Here is a 12,500-nt window from a genome sequence, read left to right as displayed (position 1 = left end):
TTGATTATTTTAATTAAGAAGAAAAATAAGGAATTATATCGTTAAAAGGAGATATTTTTAGAATGAGAAACCCAGCTTTACTGTTTAGTAGTGTCAGGAACATCATAAGTATGTTATCTCATCTCAAAAGTACACTGATAATTGGTAGTAAAACAGGAAAACAAAAAAAATAGGACAAAAATGTTATTGGAAACCTTATCCTGTGATGTCTTTCATATTTGAATTTGTAGATCTCTCTTTTAAGTGTTTTGTACACTTGATGATAATAATGTGTCATCATCTTTGGTGGGTTACATTTCTTTGTAAGGTAGAAGTAACTTTCTTTTTTTTTCATATTTTTTCTTTGTTTTTTTGTTATTGTTTTGTACAGGTGTATTTATCACCTGGTATCTTGCACTTAAGCACAAAACTTTTATGTGATATTGGTCTTGCTAGTCAGGCTTATGAAAGAAAATGGGCCATGCTCATCTCGGTATACAAATTACTTTTCTGTTAAAAAAATAAATAAATAGACAAAAAATACTTAGTGTCAGAGGTGATTTTTTTTAATGTTTCAGGATTCTAAAAGGATGTTAGTGTTTTGCTCATAAAGATCTCAACATAAGACTTGTTGTGAAATTTTAATGTTTATTAAGTATCTCATACTCGCTGTTTATACAAATAAAAAAAAGAATAATTGGAAACCTTTCATTGTTCCCTTTGTTACAGATCCTTTTTTTTTTCTAATTTGATATCCTACTACAACTATAGTTCTTTACTTGGCCTGTGCCCCCTAGGAGGGGGCACAGGCCAAGTGGAAAGTAGGAATTTTTTCTAATTATTGTATTCTCTTCATATAAGTGTGGTCTTATAAAGAAAACTTTATGAAAATTTCATAAAGGCCAAAGTATCACTTTTACTCATTTTCTATACTTAATGACCCTTTGCTCAAGGTCTATTAGAACTTATATAGACTCGACTTCACTATCCCTCAAAATACATGTATTTGCTATAGCATTCAATCACACATCCATAATCTGGTTGTTAATTAACAGTAAGGTATCTGAATTCATGCCTAATTGAAAAAATAAAAACACCCATTTTATCATTTTGCTTAAAAATTTTGGGAAAGAAATTCAGCTTACCAATTTCTTTAAATTCTGGGAGGGAAAATTAGCATTAGTTAGAGGGGGAACATGAAGTGGTCGTGGAAGGAAAAAGGTTAAGAACCACTAACTAAAAGAAATCAAACCGAACGGGGCATATGAAATAGAGAATAAATGTCCTCTCATGTAATTCAAGAGCCTTAAACTTGAAATTGCAGTGTAGATTATAACAAATATTCTGCTTTATTATTTGGATAGGACTGACAATTTTTTGTGCATTTCGGGAAATTTGTTTTAAAGACAAAGTAGGGGGGACCATAAACCCCATTACAAGATTAATCTAAATCAATCCACATCACTTATTAGATTTATATACAGTTTCTGAAATTCCTTTTGCAATTCGTTAAGCACCTTAGGTAGTTTCTCCGTTGAGACGCACAAAAAAATAGTAACTATCTTCAGGATCCCCGCAATCCATTGCTTGTCGTCGTCGTAGGGGCTTTAGGAGACAGGGACTGAGGCCCAAAGTAGGGGATCACCTCTGCCTTGGTTCTCAGCCCTCGCCTCAACTAATTTTGCATGGTCTTTTCTTCTCTTTTCCTTTCCTCATCCCCTTGTTCTGTCCACTTATCCTAATCGTTAAACAAATTTTTTCCGTTTTTATCATAATTCTTCCTACTCCCTTAATCCCTTCCCCTTCTAGCATCCTATACCCTGTGTTAAATCCCATCAGCTCCCCCTCTCTACCCAGTCCACTACCATACTACCATAAAGTACTGTTCAACTCTAACTTTATCCTAATCATTAATTCATTCCTAACCCTTTTCGTTACTCAACTTTACCACATCGCCATATGACCTTTGATACCTGTGGGCTTTGACCCCAAGCCTCACGCTATACTATATTTTGAATACGCCGCTAATGATCTTACATGTTGACGGGGCAGAAAAAATTAAATAAATAAATAAATGAATATCTTCTGGAGTCATGTCCCGAACTATACTAGAAACAACCAATTTACTGTATTAACAAATACGTACTATTCACTGTTGTAAATTGAATATATTTTAAAACTGATCGGATGAACTCCCAACTTTGAAAAATACAGATGAACACGTCTTATGATTTATGAAATACATTGTGATCTTCGGACATATTTGGTAAACAAATGGATAGCTTGCCATGTGAGGAAACATAATATAATACATGAGAGAGAAAGACAGTGAAGGTGACAGAGAGAGAGAGAGAGAGAGAGAGAGAGAGAGAGAGAGAGAGAGAGAGAGAGAGAGAGAGAGAGAGAGAGAGAGAGAGAGAGAGAGAGAGAGAATCAAAACAAATTGTGTGGTAACATTAATTTATGATATATCACAGAGTTACACGATAATGTACTGTACATAAAAATAGGCTTTGTCTTGTCATAAAAAAGATAATGTATTTTAAGCACAACTGATAATGGCAATACTGAAAGACAACACATTCATAAAAGTCAAAGAAATGGAATTACTTCCTATACAATAATGTAATCCCTGACAAGTTTTGGGCTTAGTTAATATATAAAGCATACTCTTAAAAAACAATAATATACCAAGTTCGCTGTAACAACAGCTTATATAACATTAAAGGTTATATATAGCATTAATGAATACTGTTCTTAGGTTCAAGCTCGAATATGTCTTAGATCGATGTTTTTTTTTTTTTTTTTTTTTTTTTTTTTTTTTTTTTTTTTTTTTTGCGCAATGCACAATGCGGAAATGTGTCATCAACATATGCCCATTAAATATAGGATTCTTATTAAAGTTGTTTCAGTAAAATCAATCTATCTATACTGATTCACGAATAGTTCAATATTAAAATAATTTACAATCTAAAAATAGGAACTGCGAATCTGCTAACGTGAACACATTAACTGTAAGAAATGGTGGAGGTTCCTCACCGAAATCAACCTCGTACTTAAGAAAGTGCACTGAGGTTAGTCCAAACATTTCTCCTTGGCACGGAATTAGAAACTAGGATGAGGCAAAGGCGTGTGGTGTCATTAAACGCCATATTAGTATTACGTCTACTCGCGTTCGCTCTGAGAGTTACTTGCATTTTCTTCCAAAAAGATCTTTCGCTATGGAAATGGCGCACACTTACACTGCACGCGAGACTGCGAATACCATTGCTGCAGCCGGGTCAATGATTTAGCGCTGCGGTGAAGTATACGTGGATGATGGTCATGATCATTCCCTCTCCTTTCTAATACTGCAGATTATGGATATACGAGAAACAAAGTGAAGATGAAAGGAAATACTGCATATTAACTTGCTATATTTAGGAGTAATTTATCATCCGACTCGGTGGATTTGAAGGCTATTTTATTTCTACTGATTGACTAGCGTTTTGAGCCATCACATTAATGACTGGATGATTTATGATGCACCGCAGCTGGTGATTGGCTGGTGGTTTCAGTCATCGCAGCTGGTAACTGGTTGACCAATCAAAACAGATTATCACCAGTTATCGGCCTTCGATTCCACTGCCTGAAAATTCATTCGTATGCATATATATATATATATATATAATATATATATATATATAATATATATTGTTAAATATCATACATTATATATATGATATATATCATATATAATATATATCTTATATATCATATATAATATATATCTTATATATCAATATAATATATATCTTATTATCATATAAATATATCTTATATATATATATATATATCATATAATAAATATATCATATATATATACATACATATCATATATACATACATACATATATATATGATATATCATATATGGTATATATATATCATATACATTATATATGATATATATATCAATGTATACGAATATATGTATATATGTATAAATGTATATGTAGGTGTATAAATATATATATGTATATATATATATGTATGTGTATACATATATATGTATACATACATATATATACATACACATATATGTATACATATATATTTATACATATACATATATATACACATAAATATACATACATATACATATATATACACACATACATACATATACATCCATACACATAAATTCATATACATATATATATATATACATAAATACATATACATATATATATACATAAATTCATATACATATATATATACATAAATACATATACATATATATACATAAATACATATACATATATATACATAAATACATATACATATATATACATAAATACATATACATATATATACATAAATACATATACATATATATAATATATACATATACATATATATTACATATATATATATATATATATATATATTATATTACATAATGTGTGTGTGTGTGTGTGTGTGTGTGTGTGTGTGTGTGTGTGTGTGTGTGTGTGTGTGTGTGTGTGTGTGTGTGTGTGTGTGTGGAAAAGAGGAAAAGGAATGGAATGGAAAATCATTTGTGACCTCTGAAATGCCCTGAGGTGGAACATGCTACAGACAGAGAGATGCAAACACTTCTCTTATCTCCACAGTCACCATTATTACATTAATCAACCTAAAAGAACGTAGTCTGTTGTAAAGACGTCTCTCAGCACTTCTGGGACTCGACCACGACCGTAGTGCTTTGGATGACACTAACAGAGGCGACTACATGGCCATCGGAATCAGTCTTCTGTGCACTGGGTTCCGAGCTCTCTGCAAATTAATGGAGTTCGGTTAACATATGGATGAGTAACAACAAGGGCTTACAAACTGCAAAGGAAAGTAAGATAATAAATTGCATAGATTTACACACACGATACGAACATATAAACTATCATGGGAAATAATACAATGCATTTACATAACAGCTGCACACGCACATACTCATACTCATTAATCATTATCCTGATGATATATGTATATGATATATGCCTCTGAGTCGCGCCATTTTCTTTGGATTACAGTAAAAAGAGAAATGTATTTAGGGGAAACTTGTCTAGGCCAGTGCGTCTTTTGCATTTTCACATTTTCAACTATAAAAAAGTAGACATATAAATCCGAGCCACCTTTTGCAACTTCAAATATAAATTAAGTGGAAAGGTAAATAAAACTTAGCCAACGTTTGCTTCTAATTTACCAAGAGAATCAAAACAAAAATACGAGGCAAGTTTCTGCCCCCAAGGATTCGAACAAGCGTTGTGGACAATTCGGAACGGCCGATTCGCATAAGATTCGGATAATCACTTGCTTATATAACGTACCTAGATTATTTTGTATAGGGAATGGACATAAAAGTATTCACAGTATTTTATGTGATAACTCCATAATCTCCCTAGAGACGAATTTCGGTAATCTGGCAGCCCGTACTGAATCTCCCAACTATAAACGATTCATTAGCATAAATATGTTTCCCATCGAACTTTAAAAGGTCCAAATGGTCATTAACTTCTAAAACAGGTACTACAACAGACGTACTGTATTGATAACTACAGACTTCGTACTCTAGGAATTAGGCACGAGTTAATATTAAACAGATATTGCCGCCAGATTTAATTTTAGCATCCGAAAGAGCCCATGCTGACTCAGGGGCGTGACTTTACTTTTGCCTAGGAAGGTAAGATAAGTTTGAGTGAACTACCATCCTAGATCCGATGCAATTTCAGAGCTTATGAGGCCATATGAGGGTGGATATTTGGGTTTATGCTGTATTCAGGCAAGAGTTACGCACATAAACTCACTAGTTGATTTTTTTATTAGCAAATTGTTCAAGTAACCTTATATTAACAGCTCCGATAGATAGTGAACTGCATCTCAACTCGCTGCATAGGTTCAAGGATATTAAAGAATGTATAATAACTTTACCTTTTTTTTGAGAAACGGCAATAACGAGCGACTGTTTTAAAGTATACCTGTTTAAATAATTTCCTGTGGACAACCAGCAACAATCAACTTATCGGTGTGCCCTTTATCACCCAAGAAATTTCGTACCAAGTACTGGGTTAAATTAGAAATAATTTCAGAGCAAATTGCTATCCTTTTCCCGTTCTAGTATTATCATTAGCCCAATATAGGGAGATTTTCTTGCAAATTAATTTAGCTTTTCTTTTTTACGTGGGTAGAAATCAACAAAATGCATTGAGGAATAAGGCACGTACAATTCATGACCAATTTAGTGCAAGAAAAGTGACGAAGGTTGCCCAACAACGTAAAGATTTCAGAGTTTCATTTGTTTTCTTCCTACAAGTACTTCATTCCCATGGGAAAGAGCCTTTAAACCCTTTGAGGGAACTTTAAAAGTCTGGGGGTGCTGACATCACGGGAAAGAAGACTTTTTGACTTTGGGAAAAAGGGAATGAAGTTCCAAATGAGGAAGTGGGCAGCCATAGAGAGGCATCGATTGTAACTAAAAAGAGCTGGGAGCTTTTCCGGGTGCCCGTAGCCTTTATCCCCAAAAACTGCAAAGGGCCCAAGAGCAACAACCCATATTTACCCCCAGTCAAAAAATTGTGAAAGTAAAACTTCAAAACAAAATGGAAAACAAAAAAGGGCCCCAAAGGGGCCCTGTGGCAGAAAGTGCAGGTTTGAGAGCGAAAAAATCGAGTTTCCCGTTTACGCAATACCACCCAATTTCCAAGCATGAAAAAAAAACCCGGACAGTGGAGAAAAAAATTACAGTCACCGGGCCCTTATTTCCCCCTTCGGGAAGATGCCGGTGATCCATCAAACGCCGAGTATGTTATAGGTATATCATGGAAATACTGATATATAATTTGCCTGACTTGTTTAATAAACACGTTGGTGAGCATGCCTTTTTAGTCATTTTGGGGGGAAAAAAATTGTACTCAGATTTTGGGATCTAGCGTTTTTGGGGTAAACTAGCGTTTGGTTTTTTTTAGGGCAAACACTGGGGGGCCCTGTTTTTGGATAGCCCCTATTTGTTTACTAACCCCAAAGGGGACGTCATCTTTTTCTTGGAAGAGGGGGGGGGGGGCAAGGTTGGCAAGCAAAGCGAGTCCTACCCTGGAAAATTGTAAAAAAAAAAAAAAAAAGGAGCTATTCTAGGAGCATTCTTATGCTACGACCAAAACTATACAGGTGTGATTTGGGGGAATGACGCCCCTGATAAAACCGTAAGCATTTATTATTTGATTACAAGTATTTTGTGACAAACGCTTTTGTTTCCTCTGCTCCATAAATTGCACTGGCGTTGCCTCAGTTTTTTTGAATAAATCATAAAAAGGCACATGAATGCTTTCGTAGCACCCAAAAGACAACCCTAAAAGCTGCCAAAAAAACCCCCCTGCCTTTCAACTTTGCTAAAAATTTTAGGGGGGATATTGGGGGTGGTGTCTTTTGAATTCTACTTTTTTGTGTATCTTAAAAACGGGGAAATCCTATAAATATGCAAGGAGGGCAGCCTTTTTAAATGACGCTGGGGCCGCCCCCAAACAATTTTCCGGGGAAAAATTTGGGGCTCCTAATCACTCGCTGCACCAGAAAAAATCAAAACACCAGAGCACATTTACTCGGGCCCCTAAAACCAGTGGGGCAAACCCCTTGGCCCTCAGGGAAAAGTTTTGGGGAAGCTGAAGAAAAGGTTTTGGACGCAGAAAAAAAACGGGCTTTTTAAATACAATTTTTTAGGGTGTTTTCTACACTAGAATTTGCAAACAAGAACAACAATAATATTTTCATACACTGAACAAGCAAGGCAAGCAACAAATACAAACGTGCGTGCATGCATTTTTAAGAGTGTATACATGGCTTTCGAACAGAAATAGAGATCTGTTTACTAGAAAACCCCCAAAAAAAAAGGGCAAAAGGGGGAAAAAGGAAAAACCCCTGAAAAAGGGTTTTAGTTTTTGCGGGGGTTTTGGGGGGTTGGTTAGATGGTATGGTTTGGTTTATTTTAGTCCCACGACCGATGTTATTTTCAGGATTTTCAAATATAAAATAAATTAGCTCGAAACTTAATACTTCTGCCAAACAATATTTATCATAAGTTTTAAATAAGAAATATAAAATATAAAAAAAAAAAAAAAAAAAAAAAAAAAAAAAAATAGACCTACTACCGAACCTCACTGTAAGGGTAAGTGGAATATTATTATTTTTTTTTAAATTTATTTATTATTATTATTTTATTTTATTTTTATTTATTATTATTATTATTTTTCTTTAGCACGAGGCCTTAAAGACTTCTCTTCTTCTCAAGTTACACCTGAAAAGAGAATTGCTATCTTGGCAAGGAAAGTTTATGTCATTGGTCGGATAAAAGGAAAAAGAAGTAACGTAATCTGTAAGAGTTTACCCTAAAATACATTTTTTATGACTTCGTCGACTCAAATTGACGACAGTGTTAACTTTTTTTTAAAACCCTTCTTTACAAATTTATGAACGAGGGAAAAACTAAAAAATTGTTTTTTAACCCGGGTTTTTTTTTCCCCCCAAAATTCCCCTTTGCTCATATAAAAATCCTGTCATCGCTTTAGGCCAAGCAAATGTAATAAAACACCCCCACACAATTTCCACGAGTTCAGCGTGCACATAACGTAAGATACATACTTTCGGTAATGATTAAATGATATTTCTGACTATGGTAATAATATCCAAGGCAGTATCTAAACAAAATAACTAAATAGCAAATAACAAAATTTTATTTTGAAATATTTTTACCCAAAAAGAACAACGTTTTTTTTTTTTTTTTTTCAAAAAACCCCCTTTTTTCAGTACTCTTTTTAACGATAACTTAAGAAAATTTTAACGATTTAAATTTACCCCACGATTTAATCAGGCCCCAAGAATAATTACCCCAAAGTTATCTCCCCTTGTATCAGTATGGGTTTATCCCTCCCAAAATTTATTAAAAAAATTACAAATTTTTTGGGCGCGCTAAGGGCCCGTAAATAAATGGGTTTGGGGGAAAAGATATTAGTTCATTTTTCGGGACTAAATCATAATGAAAAAAACAAAATTGGGGAGCAATCCATGGTCTAAAGTTATTTAAGTTTAAAATTTACTATTTACTTATATACCCTTCTTTTGCTGCTGTTGCTACTAGTCTTCCCACATATTTGCCCTTTTCTTCGCTTTATATTTTCGTAACATTTTCCACAAAAGGGCACCCCAAAAAACGGATCCAAATTTAAAATATTTTTTAAATTTATCTAAAATCAATTTTTTACCCCCTGGTCATCGGATTTAAAACTTTTAAAACCGGGTTTGGGGTTTAAAAAGGATGATTTTTCCCTTTTATTAAAAAGGTTGGACTTGAAAGTATTCCCAATTCTTTTTTTTTCAATTGTGTGTGGGTGTGTGTGTGTGTGTTTTGGTGTGGGGTGTGGGGTGTGTGTGTGTGTGTGTGTTGTGTGTGTGTGTGTGTGGGGTTTTGTGGGGTATGTGTGGTGATGTTTTATGTTTTATGTGTAGGGTGTGTTTTAGGTGTAGGGTTGGGGGGTGTGTGTTTTGTGTGTGTGTTGTGTGTGGGGTGTGGTGTGTGTGTGTGTGTTGTGTGTGGGGGTTTTGTGGTTGTGCCCCGCCCCTTTTAAATTTTTTCCCCTAGCATAGTTTGTTAATAGCGATTAACAGCTAAAAAGTTTCTCAAACTACAAATTTTATACATACACTTAACAGCCTCTGCTTTCTTTTTTGGTACATCCCTGCCTCACCCAAGACAGGTATGCAAAACCAGTATATCCAAACACCTATTAAATTGGGGGGGGGGGAATAGAGGATTCACTTAAAAGGTAATAAAAAACAGATTTATCAACATAAATTAATTTATTTAGACTTATTAAAACCCACTAAAATATACAAAATTTTCCCGGGACACTACTAAGGATTTTTAAAAGGGATAAATATGATAAAAAATAAAAAAAAGGGGGGAAAGGGGAAATTAATGTACAAAAGGGTTGTTGGGCAGTTTGTGTGTTGTTTTGTGCCCTTTGTCGTGAAAAAACGTCATAAAACTATGCAAAGACCAAAACGGGGGGGGAAATTTAAAATAGTCTTTTTATTTACACATTTGTGGAAAATTACACTGTATGGTACAAAAAAGCTGACGGACTTATAGACCCGTATGTCAGGAGAAGTAATGGGGTTGTAGAATTTCATTAAATACCGGCACTTTTCCCCTCTACAAACCCACTCCCATAAAATCGCCCAAATAGAAACTTTATTTGGAAAAAAATTCCTTTATTTACCAATAAAAATTAAAACTGCAACAAACTATAGCCAAATAGCAAAAAAAGTTTTAACACAGCACGGGACATAGAAAAATAATTTCTGTTCCTGTTGATCTGAATACTACCTTTGCAATAATTACATTCTATGCAGGATACTTTAACTGGAAATCATTCATCAATTCAAAGTATACAAAAATGCAATGTTTAGTGGTTGTTCACTCATTCTTATCCTAGAACTGTGGGAAAAAAAGAAAAAAGAAAAAAGAAAAAAAAAAAAATTTAAATATAAAATATATATAAAATATATAAATTTATAATATATATTATATATATTATATAAAAATATATAATATATATATAAAATAAAAATATATATATATATATATATATGTATATGTATATGTAAACACACTCAATTTAGGCAAATCTGTCTATGAAAATATGCATCATGATTTGAAGTAAAAAATATGCACCCTGTTTTAAAGGGGATTTAAACAAAAGTTTTCTAAAAAATCAATGATTCATAGTTTTTCTTACAAAATTCGAAGAAATTATTTTTATCTATTCAAATGCATAATAAAAGTATCTTGTTTATAACTTTACTCTTCAGATGGTTCAGACATATTTAGGAACTTTTGAAGAAAAAAAAGAAAAAAAAAAAAAAAAAAAAAAATGACCTACATATGTAAAAATTTTATAAAAGTGTTTTTTCCCCCCAAAATGAATTTAGATTGCATTAAAAATTCCCAATTTGGCAAGTTGGGGGCTTTTCTGTTTGGTATTCCCAAGTAAAAACCCCCAATTTTGCCCTGAAAATTTATTTATTTTTTATTATTTTTTTTTAATTAATTTTTAAATTACTAGATAATTCATACAAAATTTCCAAAAGAAATACAAAAAAGTTTTTAAACCGTCTTTTTTACAGAAAATTTTTGGGAGTTTTTGTATTTTAAAAGCATAAATCATATATGCACATACACTTGCATGCACACATGTATACACACTCCAGTACACTCTCATTACATGAAAAAAACGTGCACAAACAGTTACTTTATATAATATATACACCCCAAAAAACCCACTACTACAAAATTCAACGGGTTTTCATGTTTTTTTTCCCTTTTGTAATGCTAAGGGGTTTTAAAAAATTTTATTTGGTAGCATGAATACCTTTCCCGATACACCTTTCGACAATTTTCCCTTACCACAGATCCCCTTAGACAACTTTATTAAATTTTTAAAAACCCCTAATCAACATGGGCATCCACTGGTTTAAAACCCACTGTTTCCCAATTTAATAATCGGATACTGATATTTTGGTTTTTGAAAAAAGCTAATTGAGAAAAGAAAAACAAAACAAGAAAAGTTGCCTGTGAATCCAGGATGCTTCTGTACACCATGGAAGGTACTGGAGTACATACATTAAATATATAACCTCAAGTGCCCATTCTACAGTGGAAGCAACTTAACTATTACTAACTTTACGCTCATCATCCCATTCCATTTTATCCTTACTTAAAGGCAAGGATCTCACTTCACAGTCTAATCTCCTGAAACTTAGGCTTGGCTAATTTAGCTCAATGGAAGAAAATCATCAGTACTGTTGTACACTGGAGAACAATTCTAAGCAGAAAAAAGTCACAGCCACAAGTCTGTTCAGTTCAAGAACTCAAAAACTGTAGGTTCTGGAGGATCTGGGGGATTTAAAACCAATTTTATTTACAGTTGGGCCCACTTCTATGGGCTCTGAGTGTCTTTTTCTGTACTGTATTCTGTATTATATTGCACTATCAAAATACAAATTTAAAGAACTTCCATAGCATGATATTCCAAAGTTAAACCATGTTCTGCTAATTTTCTTTAGGTAATTTTCTGCTAATGTTCTTTAGGTAATTATTAAAAATAAAAATGTATATCATGAATACCTAGTAAAATAAGGGATTTTCCAAAATGTGAGAAGGGCCAATTATGAAAAGACTTCAGGTTTTTACAAGTGTATTTCTGAACCCTTTTTGGGGCCCACTAAAAAAGTTTTCCCCCACTCAAAACCCCTTTTTCAAAAGCCCTTTTTGGGTTTTTGTCATTTGGGTTTTTGGATTTTTGCACGGGGAACACCCGGGAGGGGTTGGCACAGCAACAACACTGGCACCCTTTGGCCCCTCGGATGAAAGTAATTTTTTAAATACTATTCAATCATTTGTTTTTCGGGTGATGAGAATTCTGGGTCTGTTCACCCTCGGGGTTTTTTTGGGTCGG

At 33.5% G+C, this 12,500-nt stretch overlaps 2 protein-coding genes across 3 annotated transcripts in view; one reads left to right on the top strand and one right to left on the bottom strand.

The window, feature by feature from the left end:
* Positions 1 to 165, top strand: part of LOC119597167 — a 22,019-nt gene extending 21,854 nt beyond the window's left edge. The window contains exon 13 of the mRNA XM_037946695.1: positions 1 to 165. This exon is cut by the window's left edge and continues 697 nt beyond it. The gene's annotated coding sequence lies outside the window, so the exon portion shown is untranslated.
* Positions 166 to 322: 157 nt separating this feature from the next.
* Positions 323 to 12,500, bottom strand: part of LOC119597168 (protein spinster-like) — a 94,424-nt gene continuing 82,246 nt past the window's right edge. The window contains exons 11-12 of one of the 2 annotated variants that reach the window (XM_037946697.1): positions 4,637 to 4,776; positions 323 to 3,607 (exon numbers count right to left, since the gene is read on the bottom strand). The gene's annotated coding sequence lies outside the window, so the exon portion shown is untranslated. Of the gene's footprint in view, positions 3,608 to 4,636; positions 4,777 to 12,474 lie in introns of those variants that run through there. The other variant, XM_037946696.1, reaches the window with a different exon arrangement.

This window comes from Penaeus monodon, chromosome 38 (genome assembly GCF_015228065.2).
Source record: "Penaeus monodon isolate SGIC_2016 chromosome 38, NSTDA_Pmon_1, whole genome shotgun sequence".
Taxonomy (NCBI): Eukaryota; Metazoa; Arthropoda; class Malacostraca; order Decapoda; family Penaeidae; genus Penaeus; species Penaeus monodon.
This window is presented reverse-complemented; position numbering and strand designations above follow the sequence as displayed.